This window comes from Erythrolamprus reginae, chromosome 5 (genome assembly GCF_031021105.1).
Source record: "Erythrolamprus reginae isolate rEryReg1 chromosome 5, rEryReg1.hap1, whole genome shotgun sequence".
Taxonomy (NCBI): domain Eukaryota; kingdom Metazoa; phylum Chordata; class Lepidosauria; order Squamata; family Dipsadidae; genus Erythrolamprus; species Erythrolamprus reginae.
Genome location: NC_091954.1, coordinates 69,849,825 through 69,876,299, shown reverse-complemented (window position 1 = coordinate 69,876,299; position 26,475 = coordinate 69,849,825).

Genomic DNA, 26,475 nt, shown 5'->3' with positions numbered 1-26,475 from the left:
AGTTTGGCAGACAGTCCCAATCATCTGTCTCATCCTTGAATTCTGAACAAGAATTAATGACACATTCACGTATGTGTAGAGTGATGCATAGGAGACAACAACTGAAGGATTAGAACAAGAGAAAATGAGGCCACCTGTGGTTGGGTGGGGCTGCTGTAATTAGGGCTGCTGCTATAAATAGCACCGTGTGGGTTTGGCCGTTGTGAAAGAGTATCTGATCGCAGTTCTTCAGGAATCGTGTGTTGCTATTTTCTGGACTTTGTTGATTTTTCACACCTTTGAAACCACAACAGAGCAACTTATGTATGTGTTTCACTTCGTTGGAAGAAGAAGGGGTGTGAAGTTTCTTCACAGCTGCTTGCTAAATACTTAATGACTGCTTAAGGTAAATTGTACAGACTACCCAGTTGTTTTGGGACAAGTGCTCTTTGCAATACAAAGAGAGTGCTTAGTTTATTTTGAATTTTGTGATAAAGAACATTGTTTTGAATTTTCAAACATGTTTGTGTCTGCAATTTGTACCCTTGAATTTTCGGGAGGCTCCTACCAGAGAGCCTGGCAGAACAGATAGATAGATAGATAGATAGGTAGGTAGGTAGGTAGGTAGGTAGGTAGTAGGCAGGCAGGCAGGCAAACAGACAGACAGACAGACAGACAGGCAGGCAGGCAGGCAGGTAGACAGACAGACAGACAGACAGACAGACAGACAGACAGATAGATAGATGCCGCCAAGCCTGAGGCCATTAGATCTTTACCCCATGCCCAATCAATGTGTTGAGAGAATGTGGAGTGAATGGAATGATTGTTTTTTTAATGGTTTTTTTGGGGTTTTCTATATTTTTAATTAGTTAATTGGATTGCATTATGTATTGAATATTTTATATGTTGTGAGCTTCCCCGAGTCCTCGGAGAGGGCGGCATAGAAATGCAATTAATAAAATAAAATAAATAAATAAAATAGATAAGCAGGTAGGCAGGCAGGCAATATATACATGCATACATTGGAACTTGACAACCAGACAACATGACAGGATTCTCCATGCCATTATCATGGTCAAAAGTCTGATATTGCAGCATTGGAAAGATAAATGGATGGTTCCATTTTACTCAATGGATTGAGTGTCTGACTGCATTTGCCACCTGTGACCAAATTGCTTAGAGATGTAAATTTCATATGCAGGGATGGATTCTAACTTACCTCATTGCTGGTTTGCTTCCTCCCATGCTGTGTGGCCATATCACATGGGTGTGCGCATGCAAAGTGCAAAAAAAGAGCAACAAATAGCATAATAATAATAATAATAATAATAATAACAACAACAACAACAACAACAACAACAACAACAACAATAATATGTTCTGCTGGCGTGTTTCAACTGCCCGTAATTACAGGGTAATTAGTCCAGGAAGACACACACCACACGATAAAAGGAAAACCCAAAAGTTTTTATAAACAGAAAAACAGAAACAGCTCCCTTTTTAAATGTCAAAGGGATTTTCTGGTACACACAAGGCACAGGTTAAATGCAATCCAATTTCTCACCCAGTAACTGGGAAATTGAGTCCAATTCTAAAGTCCAGAGAGTCCCCACACAATCTTGAACAGCACAAAAACCATGATCTTGACAAAACAATGAATCAGATAAACTGCCAGGAGGCTAAAACACCAAGCTGCACTTTTATCTGTAGCACTAACTACAGCAGCCCCACCCAACCACAGGTGGCCTCATTTTCTCTTGTAATAATCCTTCAGTTGTTGTCTTCTATGCATCACTCTACGCATGCGTGGATATGTCATTAATTCTTGTTCAGAATCCAGGGATGATACAGATGATTGATCTCCTGTCTGCCAAACTCCTCTCTTTCCTGTCACTCACGCTTCCTTGGTCAGAAGAGGTTTTGTTGGCAGATTCCACCGAGAGCAAAACAGGCCTGCGGCATGTGGATGTTTCCCCCACATCCCCCTGCACATTCCTTGGGGCAGGAGCTGGACCAGAGCTAACCACAACACTAATAATAATAATGATAATAATGATCATGATAATAATAATAATAATAATCCAAAAACAAGATGGTGGCGCATGCGGAAACTTGGTTTCTGTACATGTGCAAAACAAATAAATTAAAAAATCTCCCTCAAAAAAGATGGCGGCATCCACAGACCAGAACCGACAGAACCGGTTTCATGATGTCACCACTGGTATACTACCAGTTCTATAGAACTGGTGGGAACCAGGAAGAACCCACCTCTGTTCATATGGACAAATATAATGAAATTTGGGGTTCATTTATACAAAATGTATTCATTTATTTAATTGGATTTCTAGGCCGCCTTTCTCCTGTGGACTCAGGGTGACTTTCATAATAAAATGAATATATTATAAAACTTGAGAAAGCCAACATAAATACTAAAAACTATACAAAAAATCTAATCTAAAACTCCACATAATTAAAAACGTTAAAATAACATTCATTCATAATCATTCATTCACAGACAATGCTCAACGGCCCCAAGCCTGCCGGCAAAGGTGTGTTTTTGGAGTATGATAGCAGTATATGTGTGCTATATATAATTATATGGGAATGATTACTAGACACAGTTGGGGTTGCTATTGCTCCATTGATTCTTCATAATTATAAGTTTGTCAGGATTGTCTGTTAGTAACTCTGTAAAGAATTAGTTATAAAACTGATAAAAATTAAATCTTTATACAAACAACCAGCTGTAGCCTTCCTCATTATCACCTAACTCAGCTTTCTCCTCTCCAATACTCTGAAAATCTTAGCCCTTAGTTTACACTGAGATATATTGGCTTTAAATTGAAGATAGTTCACTTGCTGGAATTCTTGTACTGCTAATCCTTTAATCTTAATACCTGAAGAATCTTAATCTTACTGAAGAAAAGTCTGTCAGAACTGTGATAGGAAAATAATAGTTTTTGGTTCAGATATCTGTTAAAAGTTGGACAAACTACTTTTGACTTCTTGGAAACTTCTCTTATGTCATCGATCAAGAAGCATCTTGCCACCTCGTCTTCTGTTGGCTTCCCCTTTTTAATTGCCTTTAATTTTCACCTTCTTTCTTAAAAGACATTTACTGTTGCATTATGTCTCTGGCTTTAATATTTGCCTAGATTTTTCAGACTTTCTTTCAAATAGCAGTTATTATTTCATGGCTACAGTCACCACTCCTGTGGATTTTTTCAGTCTATAAATATAAAATGTCATTAGTGCTCCAACGTTTCCTATTTGCAACGACTTGGTGCAAATCCTGTTGTAAGCTGCCCAGAGTCTTTCAGAAGTTGGACAGCATAGAAATACAATAAATTAAATTAAATTAGAGCTACTGCCCATGGATATAATTTTAACTTTTTAAATATTGAGCAGCATTTGCACATTCAACTGGGGAGAATTCTCAAATCTTCCTTATTTTCAGTCATCAAAGTGATATTACCAGCATATATCAATCAATTAATCAAGCGAGCAAGCGAGCAAGCAAGCAAGACTGGTGGGACCTAGGGGAAGAGCCTTCTCTGTGGCAGCCCCGGCCCTTTGGAACGAACTTTCTCTGGAGATACATGCCGTCCCCTCCCTCCTGGTCTTTTGTAAAGTTCTTAAGACCTACCTCTACCGGTGGGCATGGGGGCCATGAGTGATAAGATTGTCTCCGGCTGATACTATGTATGATTGAATTGGATGAATGTGCATGACTGTGTATGGGTTTTTTGATACTTTTAGTAATTTGTATAATTCTTTTATAGTAATTTTGATTTCTTTACATATTGTTGTATTTATAATGTTGTACACCGCCCTGAGTCACCTCGAGAAGGGCGGCATAGAAATATAAATAAATAAACAAACAAACAAACAAACAAACAAACAAACAAACAAATAAATAAATGAGATTGCTGATGTTTCTCCCAACAATTATAAATTCAGTTTTTATTTATTCAATTGAATAAAAAGGTGATATACTGCACTATTTTATGAATCTGACCCATTACATTGCTGTATAGCACTGTTTCCCAACCTTGGCAACTTAAAGATATTTGGACTTCAGCTCCCAGAATTCCCCAGCCAGCGAATGCTGGCTGGGGAATTCTGGGAGTTGAAGTCCAGATATCTCCAAGTTGCCACGGTTGGGAAACACTGCTCTATAGGTCATCATTCTAACTTTTGCTTTGTAGCTCTTGTAAAACAGACAGATGAGGTAGTCTGGTATACCTATTCTTTTAAGGGCTCTGTGTTGGAATCTACATAGTGTAAATTATTAGCATAATTAAAAATGAAAAACAAATGCCATTTCAGATATTTGCCTTTTCTGTTGTTCATTAAATCTTCATGGTGTGTCCTGGTAGCTACTTCTGCTTTTTCTAAATTCAAATAGTAAGTACCTTTTGGAATATTCCTTCCATGTACTGCAGATATCTGGATCATAGTATCTTGAGCATTATCACCCTATCTAATCCCATTCCTGTTACCGCAAGGCAGTATAGTAGGACCAACACTCTTTATACTCTATATAAATGACCTTTGTGATCACATTATAAGCGATTGTGTTTTTTTCCACCAATGATCTGAAACTCTTCAACACCACCGACAACACTGTTGCCCTCCAAAAAGACCTTGACTCTGTGTCAAAATAGTCAAACACCTGGCTACTTGAAATGTCAAACAACAAATGCTCTGTCCTACACATTGGCAAAAAGAATCAGAACACAAAATACAAGCTGAATAAACAAGACCTTTCAGACGACTATTACTCTGTGAAAGATCTTGAAATATTCATATCAAGTTACCTAAGTGCCAAAGCCCATTGTAACAAAAAGGCTTCAAGAGTTCTTCTCCAGTAATATCACACTACTAACCAGAGCATACAAAACATTCGCCAGACCAATAATTGAATACAGCTCATGTAATTGGAACCCACACCATATATCGGACATAAATACATTAGAAAGTGTCCAGAGATAGAAGAACCATCCACTCTTCTACTTGCAACAGAATACCTTACACAATCAGGCTTGAAATCCTGGGCTTAGAAAGCTTATTCACCTAAGGATTGGACAATGTTCTACCTGTCAACAACTACTTCAGCTTCAACCACAACAATACACCAGCACACAACAGGTAAAAACTCAAAGTGAACTGCCCCAAACTTGACTGTAGAAAACACAACTTTAGCAACAGAGTCGTTAATGCCTGGAACCCACGAACTGATGCTGTGGTTTCATCACCAAACCACCAAACCTTTCTCTTATATTGTCCACTGTTGACCTCACACAATTCCCAATTAATTAATCCTGGCCTTGCAGTTTTCCCCAGTGAGACTTAGTTACTGATATTATATAAAATAAGCTTTCTTATTCCAAACTGAATAATGGAATGACCTGTGTTTTATTTTGAACTGATCTGGCATTATAAGAGGAGGAAAGTGTTAAGTCTGTATATAACCAATGTAAAATCTGTAAAAGAAAATGCCTTGTAAATACTGTTTAAACTATGAATAAACCTTGGCCGCGTCTGATTGGCTAAGACGCACGGCCGTTTCTTTTAGGCGCGAGCCTTAAAGGTATAAAAAGGGCTGTTCTGACACTGACAGCTCAGATGCGTTCCTTGCTGAAGTCACTTTCGAGAGAGCTGAATAAACGGAACCATCTTGTACTCCTGTCTGAGTCTCATTCATTTCACTGGCGACGAGAGAACGAAGAATCCACGAGTCAAGCATGAATCACCTCCAGATCGGCCGGGCTCCCGACTACTTCGACCCCGAGAAGTCGTCTTGGGACGCCTACATGGCGAAATTTGAAATCTTCCTGGAAGCGGCAGGAATGGGAGAAGCTGAAGACGACAGGAAGCGGGCGATCTTCTTGAACTATTGTGGGACTGAGATTTTTGACCTCGTCCAAACGCTTACCGACCCGCTTCCAGCTAAATCCGTTCCGTGGGACGACCTCCAAGCAAGACTGGCAAACCACTTCAAGCCAACGAAGCCTGCCGTAGTCTACAGACATCAATTTTCCAGGATGACCCAGCGTGAGTCTGAGACAATCAATCAATTCGCCACGAGACTTCGCACGGTGCTGTCAAAGTGCAAATTTGACAGCCCAGAAGCTCGCCTCACAGACGCTCTGATCTTTGGGATGAAGAATGCGACCGTCCGGAACAAAATCCTAACAGAGGACGACCCAACGCTTCAGTCAGTCATCAAGCTGGCTCAAACAGCCGAAGTAGCTGACGCGGCCGCCAAAGAACTCAAGGAACACGAAAAGAAAGACACCGTCTCCAAAATCTCCGTTGCTGTTTCCCGCGCCGAAACCACAGATGACCTCAGCCCAGCTGCCACGGACGACGACACCTGTCTCCTGCTGCCTTCCGAGCAAGCCAGACAACCCAGATACCAACGCCCCTCCAACCCATGCCCCGGTTGCCGAGGAAATCACCCACGACAGCGTTGCCCCTTCAGAGACGCCGTTTGCCGCCGCTGCAATCGACGCGGGCACATCGCCGAGGCTTGCAGAGCGCCCCTTCCAGAGGAGTCCTTCTCTACACCCCGCCAACAACGTTTCAACAACCAGGCACAACAACCGCGAGACAACAAATTTTCCAGAGGCTTCAATCGCAGAAACGACTCTACCGCTAACCGTGACTACGCACGAGGTAAAGCACAAACTTACGTAAATTGCGCAACTGCTAAAGGAGGGAACAAGATTATCATCTCACTACTTTTAAATAACAAGCCTTGTAACCTAGAATTAGATACAGGCTCTAAGCATTCTATTATGCCTTGGGACAAATTCAAAATGTATATGCCAAATTTTCTTAAAACTGATTTTGTTAACTCAACTTTAATAATAAGGGATTTTCAAGGTAATGTCATACCTGTTTTGGGGAAAGTAGATGTGCCTGTGAAATTCAAAAATTGTGAATATTTTCTTCCTCTGATTGTGGTTGAGGGAGCCAAACACTCCCTCCTGGGGTTAACATGGATGTCTCCTTTGGGAATTGAAATACTGGGTCTTTGTCATGTAAATGCTGAACCTGATATTCCTAACTTTATCCAAGAATTTCCTGAGGTTTTCAGCCCTACTTTGGGCACCTATAATGGGGCCCCTATCTCCTTCTCTCTAGATCCCAAGGTACCCCCAGTCAGACTTAAGCCTCGCAGGGTGCCCCTACCACTATTGCCTAAACTAGATATCCAATTGGACAAATTGATTGCCCAGGGCATCTTAGTCCCTGTAGAACAAGCGCCATGGGAAACCCCCATTGTCACTCCAGTTAAACCTGATGGCTCCTTAAGGGTCTGTGCAGACTACAAAGCCACTATCAACAAGGCCCTTCAACACCATCCATACCCGATCCCAGTGGTCCAACAATTGCTTCATTCTTTGGGGGAAGGGAGAGTATTTTCGAAAATCGACCTGGCACAGGCATACCAACAGCTTCCGGTCGATGAGGCCACATCCCTGGCCCAGACCATAGTGACCCATAGGGGTGCTTTTAGGTGCACCCGCCTGCAATTTGGGGTCAGTACCGCCCCAGGTATTTTCCAAAGTTTCATGGAACGATTATTGGCAGGTATAAAAGGAACCTCCCCATATTTTGACGATATATTTATATCAGGAAAAAACCAAGCAGAATTAAACATGCGCATCAGAGAAGTATTGGCTAGACTGCAAGCTAAGGGGTTAAAAGTAAAACCAGACAAGTGTGTGTGGGGAGCAAGTAGCATAGAATTTCTGGGCTATAGAATAGACAGTGAGGGAATACACCCCACAGCAGACAAACTAGAGGCCATAACCAAAGCACCCGAGCCAAATAATAAGACAGAACTCCAAGCATTTCTGGGCCTCCTTAATTTTTATTCTGTCTTCCTTAAACAGAAGGCAACGGCAGCAGAACCACTACACCGACTGCTGCAGAAGGGAGTTCCCTGGACCTGGGGCACAATGGAGCGCGAAGCTTTTCATAAAATAAAACAGGTATTGACCTCTAAAAGCGTAGTGGTTCAATATAGCTCAACCTTGCCAATAAGGCTCACGTGCGATGCTTCGGCGTATGGGGTTGGTGGGGTATTAGCTCACATAATGCCAAACAATACAGAGGCCCCCATCGCCTTCTTTTCTAAAACATTGTCCATGGCAGAGAGAAACTACAGCCAATTAGACAAAGAGGCATTGGCCCTAGTCTCTAGCGTTAAGAAATTCCATTATTATCTCTGTGGGAGGAGTTTTGAACTAATAACAGATCACAAACCCCTGCTTGGTCTTCTAGCTGCCAATAAACCAACTCCTCCCTTCATGTCCCCCAGATTAATAAGATGGGCCCTTTTCCTGTCAGGATACCAATACCATCTAACACATAAGGGGGGAAAATCAATAAATCATGCTGACGGGTTAAGTAGATGCCCCATGCCCGAGTTAGTCTCAGATCCAACCCCCACAGAGGATGTCTTACTAATTGACCTTGAGGAAAACTGCCTGACCACTGCCAAAGAGGTGGCTGAGCACACCAAGAAGGATTTACTATTGTTAAAAGTAATCAATTGTATTCTAAAAGGATGGTTGGGAGACTCTGAGGAAACTGGGCTGTCAGAATTCAAATCTAAAAGGTTGGAATTATCCTACTTGAAGGGATGCGTGTTATGGGGTGACAGGGTGGTCATTCCCAATACCTTAAAACAGAAGGTACTAAGTATGTTGCATGCAGGCCACCCAGGCATTGTCAGAATGAAAGGGTTGGCCAGGGGCTATTTGTGGTGGCCAGGTTTAGATAGGGACATTGAGCAATGGGTAGCAAACTGTGACCCTTGCCAGGAGTCACGGCCCAATCCCCCGAAAACAACACCTCTGGAATGGGAAAGACCCACTGGGCCATGGTCCCGCATTCATATTGACTTCGCAGGGCCTATTGGAACCCAAAACTTTCTAATTGTGGTAGACGCGTTCTCCAGATGGGTGGAGATCATTGCTATGCAAAACATTACTACTTGTGCCACCATCAAGGCACTATACCATTTGTTTGCCACACATGGGTGCCCAGACATCCTAGTTTCAGATAACGGGCCACAATTGACTGCCAGACAATTTGAGTGTTTTTTGAGCAACTTGGGGGTCAGACACGCACTCACATCCCCTTACTCGCCATGGGTTAATGGCCTTGCAGAACGTTATGTACGTGTGGCCAAAGAAGCCTTGCGCAGGGCAGGCCCAGGGGAAATACAACACAAATTAGATCAGTTTTTATTAATGCAGCACATCACCCCAAATTCTATCACAAATAAAAGCCCAGCAGAGATTTTAATGGGTCGAAAAATAAGGTCCCCCCTGGACAGGTTGCACCCTCGATATTGTACTCAAAATGTAAATAATGAAACATGTATAACACCTGAAAGAAATATGTACTTAGGGCAACTTGTTTTTGCTAGAAATTTTGATGGGGGGTTGAGTTGGCTGAAAGGAAAAATATTGCAACAAACAGCCCCAAAGTCTTATGTGGTACAACTGGAAGATGGCCGCACATGGAGGCGGCACATCGATCATTTAAGGGGGCGCATAACATCAAATGAAGTGCCGGCCGCTAACGGAAATTCTTCCCCCCAAGCAGACATTAATTCGCAACTCGAACTTTTGGAATTACAAAAGGACTTACCACGGCCAGATGCCTCCTCCAGCGACGCCGAGCCTTCCTCCTCTTCTGGGCACGGTGCACCATCAGCATACTTATCTCCGCAGGCCAGAGCCCCAACTTGGGCCCAGCCGCGGGCAGGAGACAACGACGAGCCAACCTCCACCATAGACATACCAGCCGGTAATGATCTGCGCAGGTCTGAGCGCACGTCACGCCGGCCCAATCGATTGGAGGACTACGTCACTTGGCTCACTGAGTGACAGTTGTCTCAACTAATGAGGGAGGGGTGTTAAGTCTGTATATAACCAATGTAAAATCTGTAAAAGAAAATGCCTTGTAAATACTGTTTAAACTATGAATAAACCTTGGCCGCGTCTGATTGGCTAAGACGCACGGCCGTTTCTTTTAGGCGCGAGCCTTAAAGGTATAAAAAGGGCTGTTCTGACACTGACAGCTCAGATGCGTTCCTTGCTGAAGTCACTTTCGAGAGAGCTGAATAAACGGAACCATCTTGTACTCCTGTCTGAGTCTCATTCATTTCAGAAAGTTAGATTATTTGGGGCACTAAAACTACGCTCTGAGACTGGAGAACTGGAAAGGCTACTGGAAGCAGGAATAGTTCTGATATGTCTAATCTACCTTTCTCTGTAATGGCCTTCCAATGTAAAATCCATTCCTTGCCTGTGCAGTAAGTTGTTAATTACTGCTTTGAATTTTGTAACTGCAATAGCCATAAGCTAATACATTATAACACGCATGATCATTTAACCATTTAACTTTCCCCTTCCTTCCTTCCTTCCTTCCTTCCTCTCCCTCTCTTTTCCTCATTCCCTCCTTTCTTCTCCCCTTCCCAAAAATATTTCTTATCTTAGTATCAGAGATAACCATCAGAGAAGCAATGTCTTATTGACCCAAGCAGACTGACTACATCTTTAATTAGGGGAATGGCTTCACAACACCACATATACTACATATCCTTGGTTCCTACCAAGGAGGGACACCAATCACTCCATGCATTTTCAGCCTAAAACACCTCTAAAAATTATGACCATATTTTCCTTGAAGTGGCTCCAAGTGGGGGATCAGTGTTTCTCCAACCTCAGCAACTTTAAGAAGTATAGAGTTTATCTACCAGAATTCCTCAGACAGCATGTTACCCAGGGAATTCTTGGCATGGTGAAATCCATTTTTTTTGTTCTGTAAGCATGGCTTGTTGGGCATGGTGTGGCTTGGTGGGTGTGGCAGGGGAAGAATACCTCAAAATCCCCATTCCCTCCTGTTGTGATTTCGTCTGAGGCCCCTCAGGGAACGGCTGATCCTCTGCCGGCTTCCTGCTCAGAGGGGGAGGATGAGGAACAGGAGGTTCAGGCAGACGGGGAGGAGGAATCTCAGGCTGAGGGAGAGGGAGGACAGCCAGAGTCCCCCGAGAGGGAGCTCTCCCCAGCAAGCAGCCTGGATTTCTTAGATGAAAATGCACAAGCAATAATCGATCTCCGGCAGAGAAGAGCAACACAATGAAGGGGACAATTAGCCAGGTACTTTCAGCACTAAAGAGGCAACAGCTGGGTTTGGGTGTGGTGCTCTCTGGAAAGGCTGCAAAGGCAGACCCACCCTTCCTGGCTTGTGGAGTATTATCTTTGGGAGTCCTGGGACCTGGCTGTGATCTTTGGCGTCTTGGAATTCTGGTTTGTGACTTTGAATACTGAAACCTTGGGGGGAAAAGGTGTGGGTCTTATTCTCTACAGTGGTGGGTGTGCCAGCAAGAAGTCTGCTGTATTGTCTGGCCATCAGGACTCTGCTGTGAAGTCTCATAGCCTGCCTGTTGGGAAGAACAGGTTTTTCTCTGTGTTTATTTTTCAAACTATAAAGTGCTTTTGCTTTTACCAGCGTGTCTGGCTGCTTTTTCCAGTTGGATTTGAAGTCTGGGGGCACCCAGACAGAACACCTCCCCACTCCTGGGGGAAGAATATTGCAAAATCTACATTCCCACCCCACTCTGGGGCCAGCCATAGGTAGTATTTGCCAGTTTTCTGAACTACTCAAAATTTCTACTACCGGTTCTCTGAACTACTCAAAATTTCCACTACCGGTTCTCCAGAACCTGTTGGATTTCACCCCTGAGCTGGAATCCATACTTTTTAAAGTTGCTGTGGTTGAGAAACATTGCTTTGAATGATAGTAACTACAGCTGGAGTCAATACCCAGGCCAACGAGGTTTAAATGCAAGGTTTAAATTCTCCAAGAACAGACATTTTATAACTACTAAATAGTCCTGCTGAAGGACCCTCAATTAAGTTGGAGCTAGCAAGCAACAATGCCTGTTTCTCAGCCAAGAGGCTGCAATCTAAGCAGTGAAGGAGTGAGAAGTGGATTTTGATGGATACAGCCCCATTTCTGTAAAATTTGTCTGAGTGTCACATAGCATTCTTCACATACATTAGTTACAAGATGTCTGGAGGTCTTTGTACAAGTGTTCTCGCTCATTGTATAAAAACATCTGCAAATATTCTCTCCATGGCACCTTTTCAAATCAGGAAATACAGATAGAAGAGAGGACACACATTGAAGGAAACATGTATGACAGAAAACAATAACACAGCAACAGCATTAAAGAAAGATCATAAAAAGCCAAAAGAACTTTTGAATCTTGAGAATAAAAGACACCTCTTTGCTTCTACCGCAGTCTGTAACAATCCAGTACTTATGATAAAATAAAAAATCCAGCATGTATAGATATCACTTATATAGTAACACATTTATTTTTTTTCTATTTTCATCTGTGTTATTTATCAGAGAGAATCATGCCAGTTACGAGCATGTGTAGATAGAATTGAGTTATGGAGACAGGATGTAGAAAGTTGATCTGAATTAATAGCTGTTTGCTCTGTAAATGGCCTCCTGAATTTAGAGAAAGCTCTTTTGCTCACAGTGGTCATACCACTGAGAATGCAAGTGATTAATGACATTTCAAAAGGAGAACAAAGTTGACCAGTACTTATGTAAGCTAGTTACTAAATATAAAAATAACTCATAATGGAATCTATTGGAAGAAACAGGAGCCTTGCTGTTACCTTTTAGTCCTGTTTCACAAAGGGATAATTCAAAAGGAGAGGATATTTGTCAATACAGTACTATTATATTTCTAATCTGTCAGAGATTGCTGTGAAAATGAGAGGAATAAGGTTTTTTTGGGGGAAAAGCTGAATCAGGTTTTTTTTGTCCAGTGTTACAAATGCAATGAATGGAAAGACCTTGAGAGACTAGTGCCAAATTAAGTAATAAGAACCTAAAAATGTTATTGACCTCCCTTCAGTATTTTTCCTGTTTTCTTTTTGTGAGTTATTGATATTGGCAGCCACACCGGTGTCAGCTGAGGGAGAATTGATGAAACATCTTCTGGAAGAAAAACTAATTTGCCTACATGCAAGACCAGCATGTTGCTTTGCCCTCTGATGCAAAATAAAAGACCAACCTTTACACTCTTGAGCTATTTTTACCCTGATTTGAACAGTGCTTATTGTGCATGATCTGCTTTGTGGTTTCATAGCGGGTGTCAGCAGAAAGATGTTCACCTTAAGATTTCCTATTGAAAAATGGGAATTTTAAAAGACAATTCTTATAGAAGTCTTAAAAACAACATAGGCTATTTGGTGATGATAGCTGATGGACTTGATCTATTAATGCAAAATATTCCTTTATTCACCCACCAACTGTTGCTGAGGGATTGAAAGAAATTTCAAAGATAGAGATCTGTTGAAATCTGATAACAGGATTTTACATATTATTTGGTTGCAATGGTCTTTTGCTGTTTTTGTTTAAATAAACAACTGGAAAAGCTAATTATTATTTTGTTTTAATCATTCACCCTAATATTTGTTAGATTGGTTTATGTGTTGTCTTTTCTCCAGAAACCTGTGACTAAGCACAACCTCCTCTGCATCCACAAAAAGAGAGAAGTGTAATAATTTCTCTGATGTTAATAAATATTAGCCAGCTGTCCTATTCAGAGTTTCTTTCACCATTTTAGGAACAGGTAGCTGGATGATACAGCCAGTCTTACTTTTGATCATATAGAAAATCACTCACATCCACAGAATTGAAAACCAGATGATAGGGAAGATTTGCCAATTTGCCGATGACTCTAAAGTGTGCAATAGGGTTGATATTCCTGGAGGCGTCTGTAATATGGTAAATGATTTAGCTTTACTAGATAAGTGGTCAAAGCAATGGAAACTGCAGTTTAATGTTTCCAAATGTAAAATAATGCACTTGGGGAAAAGGAATCCTCAACCTGAGTATTGTATTGGCAGTTCTGTGTTAGCAAAAACATGAGAAGAAAAGGATTTCGGGGTAGTGATTTCTGACAGTCTCAAAATGGGTGAACAGTGCAGTCAGGCGGTAGGGAAAGCAAGTAGAATGCTTGGCTGCATAGTTAGAGGTATAACAAGCAGGAAGAGGTAGATTATGATCCCGCTATATAGAGTGCTGGTGAGACCACATTTGGAATACTGTGTTCAGTTCTGAAGACCTCACCTACAAAAAGATATTGACAAAATTGAACGGGTCCAAGACGGCCACAAGAATGGTGGAAGGTCTTAAGCATAAAACGTATCAGGAAAGAGTTAATGAACTCAATCTGTATAGTCTGGAGGACAGAAGGAAAAGGGGGGACATGATAGAAACATTTAAATATGTTAAAGGACTAAATAAGGTCCAGGAGGGAAGTGTTTGTAATAAGAAAGTGAACACAAGAACAAGGGGACACAATCTGAAGTTAGTTGGGGGAAAGATCAAAAGCAACATGAGAAAATATTATTTTACTGAAAGAATAGTAGATCCTTGGAACAAACTTCCAGCAGACGTGGTAGATAAATCCACAGTAACTGAATTTAAACATGCCTGGGATAAACATATATCCATCCTAAGATAAAATACAGGAAATAGTATAAGGGCAGACTAGATGGACCATGAGGTCTTTTTCTGCCGTCAGTCTTCTATGTTTCTATGTTTCTAAACTGCCTGTGATAGACACAAACCGGTGCACTGTATACCTATCACCAGAACGACAGACCAAAATAAGAACTTTGGTGGATTCTGCGCAGAAACACACAAGGATCCCTCTTTCTTTCCTGTCAAAATTATTGGGCACACTAGTGTCTTGCATAGATATAGTACCATGGGCCAGACATCACCTACGCCCTCTCCAGTGGTTTTTGCTGCCCTATCAAAAGAGGAGGACAAGTCACACACACTGGGGCGGCATACAAATCTAATAAATTATTATTATTAATAAAATCTACTAAAATGAGAATTGTTTGGGATTATGACAATTTTATATGGCTCTGGACCTATGTAACTTGGAAACTGCCTTTCCCCAGCACTTTCTGTTCACACTGCATGAACAACCAGAGAGTGCTCGCTAAGAGTTCCCATCCAGCAGGAGGTGCAATAGGAGGGAACCTAGTAACAGGCATTCGTTATAATATTTCTTTGGAATAATTTGTCTTCTGAAGCAAGGATAACCCTTATTCCCCTGGGCTGCTAGAAACATGTGAACTCTTAAATTGGAGGAATTAGATTTTGAATTTTACATTTTTACAGTAATCAATCTATAACATTGTTTTGTGCAGTGTTTTATATGTTGGTACTGCTAGAATACATTTGGTTTCAGATGGAAAAAAAATCTGATTAACAATAAATAAGAAAGCAAACAAGCTTAACAGAGTACAATTCTTGTCCAATTTTTTTTCTCACAAATAATAACTTTTTATGGCAGATTTTCTGTATAGTTTTTGCGTTAGCAATACATTCTTCGAAACAAAGCCTCAACATAGAGTCTCTTAGAGATATCCAAGATTGAGTAACAGGTGTTCTAATCTTCCCAGTATTACAATAACCCATAGCTAGCAGGATGCTGACTGTTATACAGATTAATCCTTGGTGTGCAGCAGAATAAAACTGCAAACAAAGAGATTGCATCACTCTTAGAAGGAAGGAAGACCACAACATCAGCAAGACCTGCAACCAGGGCAAAGTGGAAGAATTTGCACAAGTGCTAAAGGAAACGCTTTCAGGCCTGGCCGAAGCAAATGCATCTGAAACATGGAAATGTTTCAAGAATGCTATCTATAACACCACCTTCTCAGTATTTGATAAAGAGATCAGAAAGACAGCAGAAAGACAGCCTATTCAGAGGAATTGACACCAGTCATTGAAGAAAAAGGAGAGTGCTAGTTGCATACAAAGCCTGCTCCAATGCAGACAATCTACAGGTTCTGCGAGTTGTTCATAGCAAAGTCTAACAGGCCACCAGGAGAGGTGCAAATGATTATTGGTGGCATCTTTGCTCTCGAATCTATATAGCAGCTGACAAAGGTAACATCAAGGGATGCATGATGACATCACGCAGGCCTTAGGGCCAACACAGAAGAAATCTGCCACTTTAAAGTCTTCTACAGATGAGGTTATCCAGGACCGAATGCAGCAGATGGCATGCTGGGTGCATCTGGGTGCAGAAAAAATATGATAATTGATAATTTATTTATGTATTTATTTATTAGATTTGTATGCCGCTCCTCTCCGTAGACTTGGGGTGGCTCACAGCTGTGATAAAACAGTATACAATGGCAAATCTAATATTAAAGTCTAAAATAACAATTTTACATTAAAAACCTAAAAAACATACACACAAACATTCCATACATAAAACTACATAAGCAAGGGGAGATGTCTCAGTTCCCTCATGCCTGACAGCAGAGGTGGGTTTTAAGGAGTTTACAAAAGGCAAGGAGGGTGGGGCCAGTCCTGATCTCCGGGGGGAGCTGGTTCCAGAGGGTCGGTGCCGCCACAGAGAAGGCTCTTCCCCTGGGTCCTGCCAGATGACATTGTTTAGTGGACGGGACCCAGAGAAGGCCAACTCTGTGGGACCTAACCGGCTGCTGGGATTCGTGCGGCAGAAGGCGGTCTCGCAGATATTCTGGTCTAGTGCCATGAATGGCATTGATTGCCTGCCTGTCTTGGAGGAGCTTGACAGTGAGTCAACCTTAGAAGAACTAAACAGAGCTCTTGGCTCTCTGGACTCTCCAACAAGGCACCTTGGAAAGGTAACATCCCTGCTGAAGTTTTGAAGTGCCAGAAAGAGATTATCTCTACGGAACTGCATGAAATCTTCTGTTTCTGTTGGAGGGAAGGCGGGTTGTCACAGGACATGAAGGATGTGAATATCATCACGCTGTATAAGAACAAAGGTGATGGGGTGATTGTAACAACTACCAAGGCATTTCTCTTCTTAGCGTGATAGGGAAGCTGCTTGCCCGTGTTGTATTGAAGAGGCTCCAGGTGCTTGCAGAGAGAGTCTATCTAGAATCACAGTATGGATTCCAAGCAACAGATCCAGTACCAACATGGTATTTTCTCTTGGACATATGCAGGAGAAATGCAGGGAGCAAAAACAGTGATTTTTTTGTAGCATTCATAGATGTTACAAAAGCTTTTGACTTGGTTAGTAGGGACGGCCTTTATAAAATTCTCCCCAAGATTGGATGTCCACCCCAGCTCCTCAACATCATCAGGTCCTTTCATGAGGAAATGAAGGGCATGATAGTTTTTGATGGTTTAACATCAGATTCCTTTGACATTCAAAGTGGAGTGAAATAGGGCTGAGTCCTTGTGCCAACTCTATTCAGGATCTTTTTTGCTGTCATGCTGAAACATACTTTTGGAACTATATAACAGAGGGAGTCTATCTCCACATCATATCAGATGGAACACTCTTTATCCTCTCTAGATTGAGAACAAAGTCTAAAGTCCAACTGAAATGCTTATGTGATTTCCTCTTTGCTGCTGCTGCTGTTGTTACTGCTCACTCTGCTGAAGACCTTCAACGACTCATGGGCTATTTTAGCAAGGCTATAATGCAAGTCATGGGTCAGGATGTGGATTCACTTCCCCATATTACAATATTTGCACAAGAATTGGAGGTCACCCACGACTTTGTGTATCTCGGCTCAACCATTGCTGACAATCTTTCTAGATACTGAGCTGAATAAATATATTAGTAAAGCAGCCACCACATTTTCTAGACTCACAAAGGGTGTATGGCTTAATAAGAACATGTGATAGAACATAAAAATATCCAGGTTTGTGTCGGAGCACACTCCGGTATTGCAGCAAGTCTTGGGCCCTTTATGTACGGCAGTAGAGAAAGTTGAATCCCTTCCATATGCGCTTTCTCTGGAGTAGATCATCTGGCATGACAAAGTTCCAAATAACACAATCTTGGAATGTTCTGAAATTACTAGCATGTATACATTATTGAAACAACAACGTCAATGTTGGCTTGGGCATGTTGTGAGAATGGATAATAGTTGGATTCCGAAAGATCTCCTGTATGGAGAACTAGTGCAGGGAAAGTGCCCCAGAGGGAGACCACAGCTGCAATATAAGGATATCTGTAAGAGGGATTTAAAGGCCTTGGGAAACTTTGACTTCTGACTGTTCAGCTTAGAGGCTAAAGATGCAGCATGGCCTTCTCCATTTTGAGGAGATACTTGTTTGGCAGGTTGAGGTAAAGATGCAGTCCCAGAAATCAGTGAAACCAGTGAAATCTGGAGGCCGGGCAGGGGACAGAATGGATCTGCCTTCAGTTTTGAAGGGATTGTCACTCTTGGATTAACCTTTTTAGGCACACTAGATGCTGTTCTAGGAACTGTTTCCAAAGCACGATACCATAGTCTTTCTAGGCTGAAGGTTGCCAATGATGATAGCAGATTATGCTAAGAAAGAGCAATTAAAGTTGGTTTTGATCCCTGAGCCCCAAGTTAGCAATATTCCTTAATGCAAGCATTTTAAAATTAATTTACAAATAGTATTTGCCAAAATACACTTTACTGTAATATTTGAGTGAAGTATGACAGATACTAATGAACTCCATTACTGCCTCCCAGGTTACACAAAATTGCATTTTGGCACTTCTTGTATCAAGCAATGCCAGTTGGTTCCCCTTGAAGATTTTGGCAGATTTTGTTTATACCTTCCTCCAGGATCCAATTAAATATTATCCAACTAGTCTTGCTTTTCCAATACAAGATATGCATTTATTCATTTAAAATCATTTTAGCCCACTTGTCTACACAAATGAATCCTCAAGTGTCTACCTATAAAAAACACAAAACGAAAAATGTAATGATGTAAATGAAAGTTAATTCTTAAATTAATAAACAAATAAAAGCATGATAACAGAGATGCATTTTCGTTCCTAAAAGTGTAGGAAATAAAACAAATCTACTTTAATAAAATATTCATTTCAGTGTTGAGCTTAAATTTTGTACGATTCTGAGAAAAGTGAAGGTCCTAGATTTGCAAAGGCATAAGAAAATAGAGTTTGAAAGGCAGCCATTAGCCAAACTCTGCTTCTCATTTTTCTGGGACCATAAGCCAGGAAAATTGAACATGCCAATTGAAGCAGATGCCTGTCTTAATGCTAAATTGTTAAAGAGTTTGGTGTCTTAATTATAAAAAAAACGTTTGGAAACTAATAGAAATCTGATTTAGCTATGGGATAACAATTCACCAACAATTATCCTTTAAAGTTCAGAACTTAAAATGGTTTATTTCATCTGTAAGCCTTATGTCTTCAGTTGCGTAGACGAAATATTGATGGCTTTCTGCTTAAATCTTTTACTATCAAAAATATTTTAACTTATGCTTAATTTTATTTTTTGACAATTTATTTATGTCTTAAATTTATTTGACACCCATCTTGTAATAAAACAACCCTTATTATTCTAATTATTAATCCATTGAAGCTGAACTCTGCCACTTTCTGTTCCTCAACAGAGCCAGATTTGTGCTTTGGTGTATCTTGGAGCTGCAAACAAGATGGGGCAAATACAGTATATTGGTAATAAGATACTGCTGCAATTCTTTAGATATTGTTAGGTTACAACATCTTTTTTCCTCTGATGCTGTCATATCTAATAGAAATTGTTTTTAGTATTGTAGCTTTTAGCACTGGTTTTAATTATATTAATGAATGGGCTAGCCTGTGGAATTTTCAAGATATACGTAAACAGGAAACATGATTTAAAATGTATCATTTAAGTCAATGATCTTCAATCTTTCTGGCTTTGCAGACCAGCGGAGTGGGGAGATGGATGGTTGCATGTAAATGGTATGTGAGCCTGAAAGTTCTGTATAAGCATTTGCGATGAGGAAACACTTGAACATGGCCACATATGAATACCAGGTCTAAGTGGGCGGATTGAATGGTGCAAAAATATGTTGAGTTGACATTTTTCTCCCTATTCTCTATTTGTCTAACAAATGTTTATCAGAAGAGGAGAAGAATTCTGGAGCTCAAGGAGTCATGTATTGTTCTGACTGCTCTGTAATGACCACTTAAATCACTTCAGTACTGCATTCCATTATCTTTGCCATTAATGGGCTACTGCCCCACTTTGGGGGACGACGCAATGGGATAGTAAGTTTATGCACAATTTATTGAATCCTTAATAGTTTTTTTTTTATTATCCTTCTCTAGTACCTTAGTATGATCCTTAATTGCTTAAAATTATTTACTAAAATAGAAAATAATTAAATAGTATGTTTTTACCCATAAACACTTTAATCATTTTAATCCTTATCTAGAACAGAACTTTTATAGCAATTAAAGAAAATTAAGCTACTTGCTTAATCTGTTATTATACTTAACATTATGGGTTCAGTACAAAACTTTAAAATGTTACTGTGCTCCTCAACAAATAATGCTGTCTATTATTTGTTCTTTTTGTGGCAATTCAAATAGTAATGTGACTTAATCAACTGAAAAAGAGTCCACACACCTATTTGAAAACTTATCTTTGCCGGTAAGCTGCTGTCACCCAGTCACATGACCTTTAAGCCACCAACAGTCACATGATTGTCAAGCCACTTCCACGTGGTCACATGGCCATCAAGCCATACCACAAAATAAGTTATGCTCACAGTGTGGCAGTAAAACTTTGGGCAGCCCATCACTGTTTCACTGCCAATACTATGTCTAATAGCTAGCAGGACAGCAACTGAGGCTTGACTCGTAACTGGGTTCAGTCATATTTATTAAACACAATAAAGAACAATTCACAAATAACATCTGAGGTAAAACAGCTCCTGACAGTTCTTGAAATAGGCAGCTGTCCGATGGAGCAACCAATCACTGTTGACAAATGATTTCGTTCCTAGAGTGACCTCTAGAACACTGCACTGTGGAATGTTAAAGTTATATATAAACAGGCAACATAATTTTAAATGTATCTTTTAAGTCAGTGATCTCCAACTTTCTGGCTTTGCAGACCGACTAAGTGGGGAAAGTGGATGGTTGCATATGAATTATTATTATTATTATTATTATTATTATTATTATTATTATTTAGATTTGTATGCCGCCCCTCTCCAAAGACTCGGGGCGGCTCACAACAGCATGAATGGTGGGTGAGCAGCTGCAATGTGCAGCTCTATTTGTGCAAGTGGGTTGTTGCCCAGGGGTTCAACACCTCTGCTTTAAGTCAATTAAAGCAATTGTAGTTAAAACAGTTAATAACAGTTGTCCATTTCCAGAGGTTATACCAATAAAAAGATTTAATACATCTTATTACTAAGTTGTGATTAGTGGGATATGTATCTTGATGATGTACTCCAACTTTCATTTTCTGTAGTCTCTAGATATTCTGGAACAATACACCTTGGATTTTCTAGAGAGTAAATAAATCCATAAGCTGTCGAGAGGGATTCTATGTAATTGTAATTACCAAAGTTATTCTACAAGTTTCATTGAAACTCATTGACAAGATTTTCCTTCTCCCTCTTTTAAACTATTGTTTTCCATGTGATATTTTATAATAATTCCTACGTGGGTGCTGATCCACAAATGTTTTTAATAGTTCTGGTGCATTGTTATTGACTGATGTAAAGCAAATCCTTCCAACAAATGCTGCCTAGTTTACATTCATCAAAGTCAATTCATCCCACCACCCCAAGTTGGATGAAAATAGAATAGTGTTTACTCTAGCAGCAGCTATGAACAGGGAGGCCAATGTTGAAAGTGTATGATTTATGGGATATGCTAAAATATGTTTCTTTTTATTTTTATTGAAAAGTCTATTTAATCATATAATACAGTGTTTTCCAACTTGGCAACTTGAAGATATCTGGACTTCAACTCCCAGAATTCCCCAGCCAGCATTCACTGGTTGGGGAATTCTGGGAGTTGAAGTCCAAATATCTTCAAGTTGCCAAGGTTGGGAAACACCGATATAATACAAGTGAACACAAAAAGTCTCTGCCACAATAAGCTTTGTTAGCTGTTTCATTGGTTGCTGGGTTATCTTTCAAATAATTTGAGATTATTTGTGTTAATTAAAAATGGCATATAAAATCTCATTGATATGCCCAAATTCTTGATTTATTGTATTTAAATTTTTGAACAAATCTTCTGAGTTGAAGTTTTTTCATCACCCACATCTTTTAAGCAAACAGATCAGTTCCATTTCAGTTAAATGGACTCTCCTTTTTCATGAAACGGAGTAGAATTTTGAGAGCCATAACCATGTTTTAAATTCACTGAGTAAAACTTGCTATTCTCTAGTGCAGGGGTCCCCAAGCTTTTTACACAGGGGGCCAGTTCACTGTCCCTCAGACTGTTGGAGGACCAGACTATTAAAAAGACCTATGAACAAATCCCTATGCACACTGCACATACCTTATTTAAAGTAAAAAACAAAATGGGAACAAATACAATATTTAAAATAAAGAAGAAGTAATTAATAATTAAGTAATAAAGTAATTTATACTTCTTTATTAACAAGTAAATTTAAACTTAAATCAACAAACTCCATTTCTCCTTCCTTCCTTCCTTCCTTCCCTCCCTCCTTCCTCTCCACTTCTCTCTTCCCTCTTCCTTTTCTCTCATTTGTTTCATTTTCCTTTCCCTCGGTCTTTCCCTCCATCATTTTCTCATTTTTCTCTTTCTCTCTCTCTCTCTTTCCATCTCTCCATCTTCTTTTCTCTCTCCCTCTCTATCTCTCCCTCTTTCTCTTTCTCTCTCTCTCTCTTCTCTCTCTCACTCACTCTCTTTCTAACTCTCCCTCTTTGTATCTCTCACACTTTCTCTCTCTCCCCCTCTCTCTATTTCTCCCTTTCTCTCTCTCCCTTTCTATCTCTCCTCTTCATTTCTCTCTCCCTCTCTATTTCTCCCTCTTATTATATCGATCGGTAAAATCTCGTGTGCTGCCGCGGTCCGGTTAAAAGACCTCAGCGGGCCGCATCTGGCCCGTGGGCCGTAATTTGGGGACCGCTGCTCTAGTGGTTGATACAATATAACTTTTTCTTTTCATTCTTTCTTTAATAAATCTAATCCTTACTCTGCCTCCATTTTAAAACATTTTACAGGTAGCCTCCAGTTTAATCAGTGATAACATTGAAAGAACTGGTAAATGAATCTGGCTTGTCAAGACTGCATAATGTGTACGAGATTTGTAATCCTAGTTGTAATGTTCAAGAACACGTCAGACTTGATAGAGTTCTTCCTTAAGGATTATAAGTTTTTAGAAGCTACCTCTTAGACTATGAAAGCTAGATTGATGAAGATATGTATTTACTTAAGGAGTGCTCCACAGCATGTGGTGTCAAGTTTGGAATTACGTTTTTGTAAATATATGCATGCCTCTACAATTTGATTATGTCTCTAGGTGAAAAATTACTGTGAGCAAAATCATAAGGAAATGGAAGGGATTCAAAATTTAATAAGATGTGATGCTGTTGATTTGTTGTTGATTTTTTAACCCAATCAGACTAATTTTAATCACTTTCTCTGGTCTGGGAACAGAGCTATATGTTGGCAAAGAACTAGTCATGTCATGAATGCTGCTGGAAATAATCATAATAATTGCATAAAGCAATCCAATACTGATGCTTCTGAGGCATGAATTAATTGCATGCCAGAGAAGAAATGATTACCAAAACATCTATGCATCACTGCATTGCAACGATCCATATTTGTACAATGTAATTGTACTGCTGTACATAGGAGAATTGTGGTCAGGATTAAATTACTCATGAGAGAATATAAATACTCAGTTTCTTATTATTCTGCAGTTCATGCTATACAAACAGACAGTGATAGGAAAACCAAACATAAACAAAAATAATTCATACAATACAATTTGCCAAAAAGAGATCATTTCTATTTCACATCATAAGATTTATAGTGAAGGTTTCTTGATGAACAAACAAGCTTTTCCAAAGAAAACCCGTCCTCACTCTGTGACAGAGGTCCTTGCTGGATTATGAAAATAGAATAAATATATATTGTATTTATTTACCCATTTAGTTGGTTGTATTTATAAAGCTAATAAAAACTACCATCTTTACTTCTGTAGCAAAATATTTATCATAACATATAATCATTCAACCACAACTAAGACTCTCTCCAAATTTAGCACAGAAGACTCACAAGAATTCTCAGGTTGAATAAGAGTCCTCTGTCTGAGTTTTCATTATCAGAAAGACAGGAGACATTTACATAGACTTATAGTGCAAATAAACCTGGAAATAGGCTTTAAAGAGAAAGTTATTCTTTCTTTTGGTCCTCCCTTGGAACGGACAAGGAGGTACTGCATTTTTTTAAAAAATGTTGACTTTTTCTACATTTGCTTATGAATGTAAAACTACTGGGTTAAATCCAAACATTTTGTGAGTTCAACAACGTATTTTTTTAATTGTCTCATGAACGTTTTTTTCTCTCTCCATGAAGTATCCTAAAGATAGGGCTAAGAAATCATGTGGGGACTTAGGATAGAAAACTAATACTATAAAAACATCTATGAAAATGGCTTAAGCAAGCTGCATCTCTCTATTTTGACAATTATTTCTTCTCTGTGATTATTCATATTAAATGTTAGCTTGGTTCTGAAGAAAATCCAATTCTCACTAAATTAATATTTAATACAGGAAACTGAATCATAATAAAAAAAATATGCACAATTATATACTCTATTTTCTCCAAATTAAGATATCCTTTTATAATAAGTCAAATTGGGCTTTTGAGTGCATGGAAATAAGGCCAAGTGCAGAAGTTGTTGATAAATTTAGTTGGATGCTTCTGGAATCTTAACAATGGTAGTAAATTGTTTATACTTACTTACTTACTTACTTACTTACTTACTTACTTACTTACTTACTTACTTACTTACTTACTTACTTACTTACTTACTTATTAATTAATTACCGTAGATTTTTATACCGCTCTTCTCCTTAGACTCAGGGCAGCTTACAGAATGTTAGTAATAGCACTTTTTAACAGAGCCAGCATATTGCCCCCACAATCTGGGTCCTCATTTTACCCACCTCGGAAGGATGGAAGACTGAGTCAACCTTGAGCCGGAGATGAGATTTGAACAGCTGACTTACAGATCTACAAGTCAGCTTCAGTGGCCTGCAGTACAACACTCTACCTACTGCGCCACCCCGGCTCATATTGTGATGAAGGGAGAATTTTCATCTTTCTGTAGTTCTCTACTCCTTTTCCTTATTCTTTCTTTTCTATTTTTCTTGATCCAGGTTACTATATAAATACTTTATTTTTCTTGTTCCTATTTTCTATATTCCAATATATATTTGATTGCAGATTGATTGTTTTAATGAAATACTTCAAAAGTTTTTCAAGGGAATTCTACTGTGTGTTTGTCATAGTAATAATACATTTTTAACTTATATTTTGATTCTGTCACATTTAGCAGACCTTCTTCCAAATCTAGAGCCATTCAGCAAGCAAAATTCCTATACAGAATTATGCCTTAAAGCTCAATTTAATATCTTTTGATGCCCATCAATTTTGATGGAGCTTTTCTATATATAAACAACTAGATAAGCAATACAGATGGCCATGGATTAGTTGCTAATTTGATCAATAATCATGATCAATATTTTGTTTTAAATATACTTTAGAGAAAACTCAGTTCATATATCTTTCCTCTCAAAATGTTGGAATTTTTGAAATAAGAAAACCAACACAACTATATATTATATTTGCAAAAATCCTTTTTCAATTATGCAATCTTACAAATGAAGAGTTTGGAGTAATATTCTACTATTTTCTTTTTTATTCCTGTCTTTCATTGTAGAAAAATGGTATTTTTGGAGCATTTAGCAGCAACAAGATTGAAAAGTATTTTCCATTAAAAAAACTTTGCATTACAAAGGTTGTAGCACTCATTAAACATTTTACTAGTTAAATAACTCAGTTGAAATTATACACTATTATCTTTAAATAAGCAATCCCAATATTCTCACAGTTAAGCATTCAAAAGCCTGCAATTCAGTCCCAAAATGCTTCTTGTTTTCTGGGGCCTGTATAGATTTCAAGAACAAAGGAAGAATGAGAAACTGTCATTGTGGGAAAGAATGTGAATGAGAGTTATTTTATACTTTCTTTGGGAAGGCCAGACAAGACATCTTTACATTTGTAGACATGTCTGCCTCTGCTCAGCATTAAATGGATTGGTATTTGACCCTGTTCTTCCCCCTCTTCTTGAGGTTAAGGGTCAATAGCAAGGTGATGCTCAACTATGAATGGAAGAGGTTTAATTGCTTAAGGGTTGTTTTACTAGCTAGTCATTTTATTATTTTATTTATTACTTAGATTTGTATGCCGCCCCTCTCCGAAGACTCGGGGCAGCATACATATGGAAGTAACAACAGAGAATGTCGCAAGTCCTCGTTCTGTTTAGCATGTTTTCATGCTTTTGACCATTTGCGGCTGAATGCTCTAAAACAGAGGTCCCCAACTGCCGGTCTGCGGACCGGCAC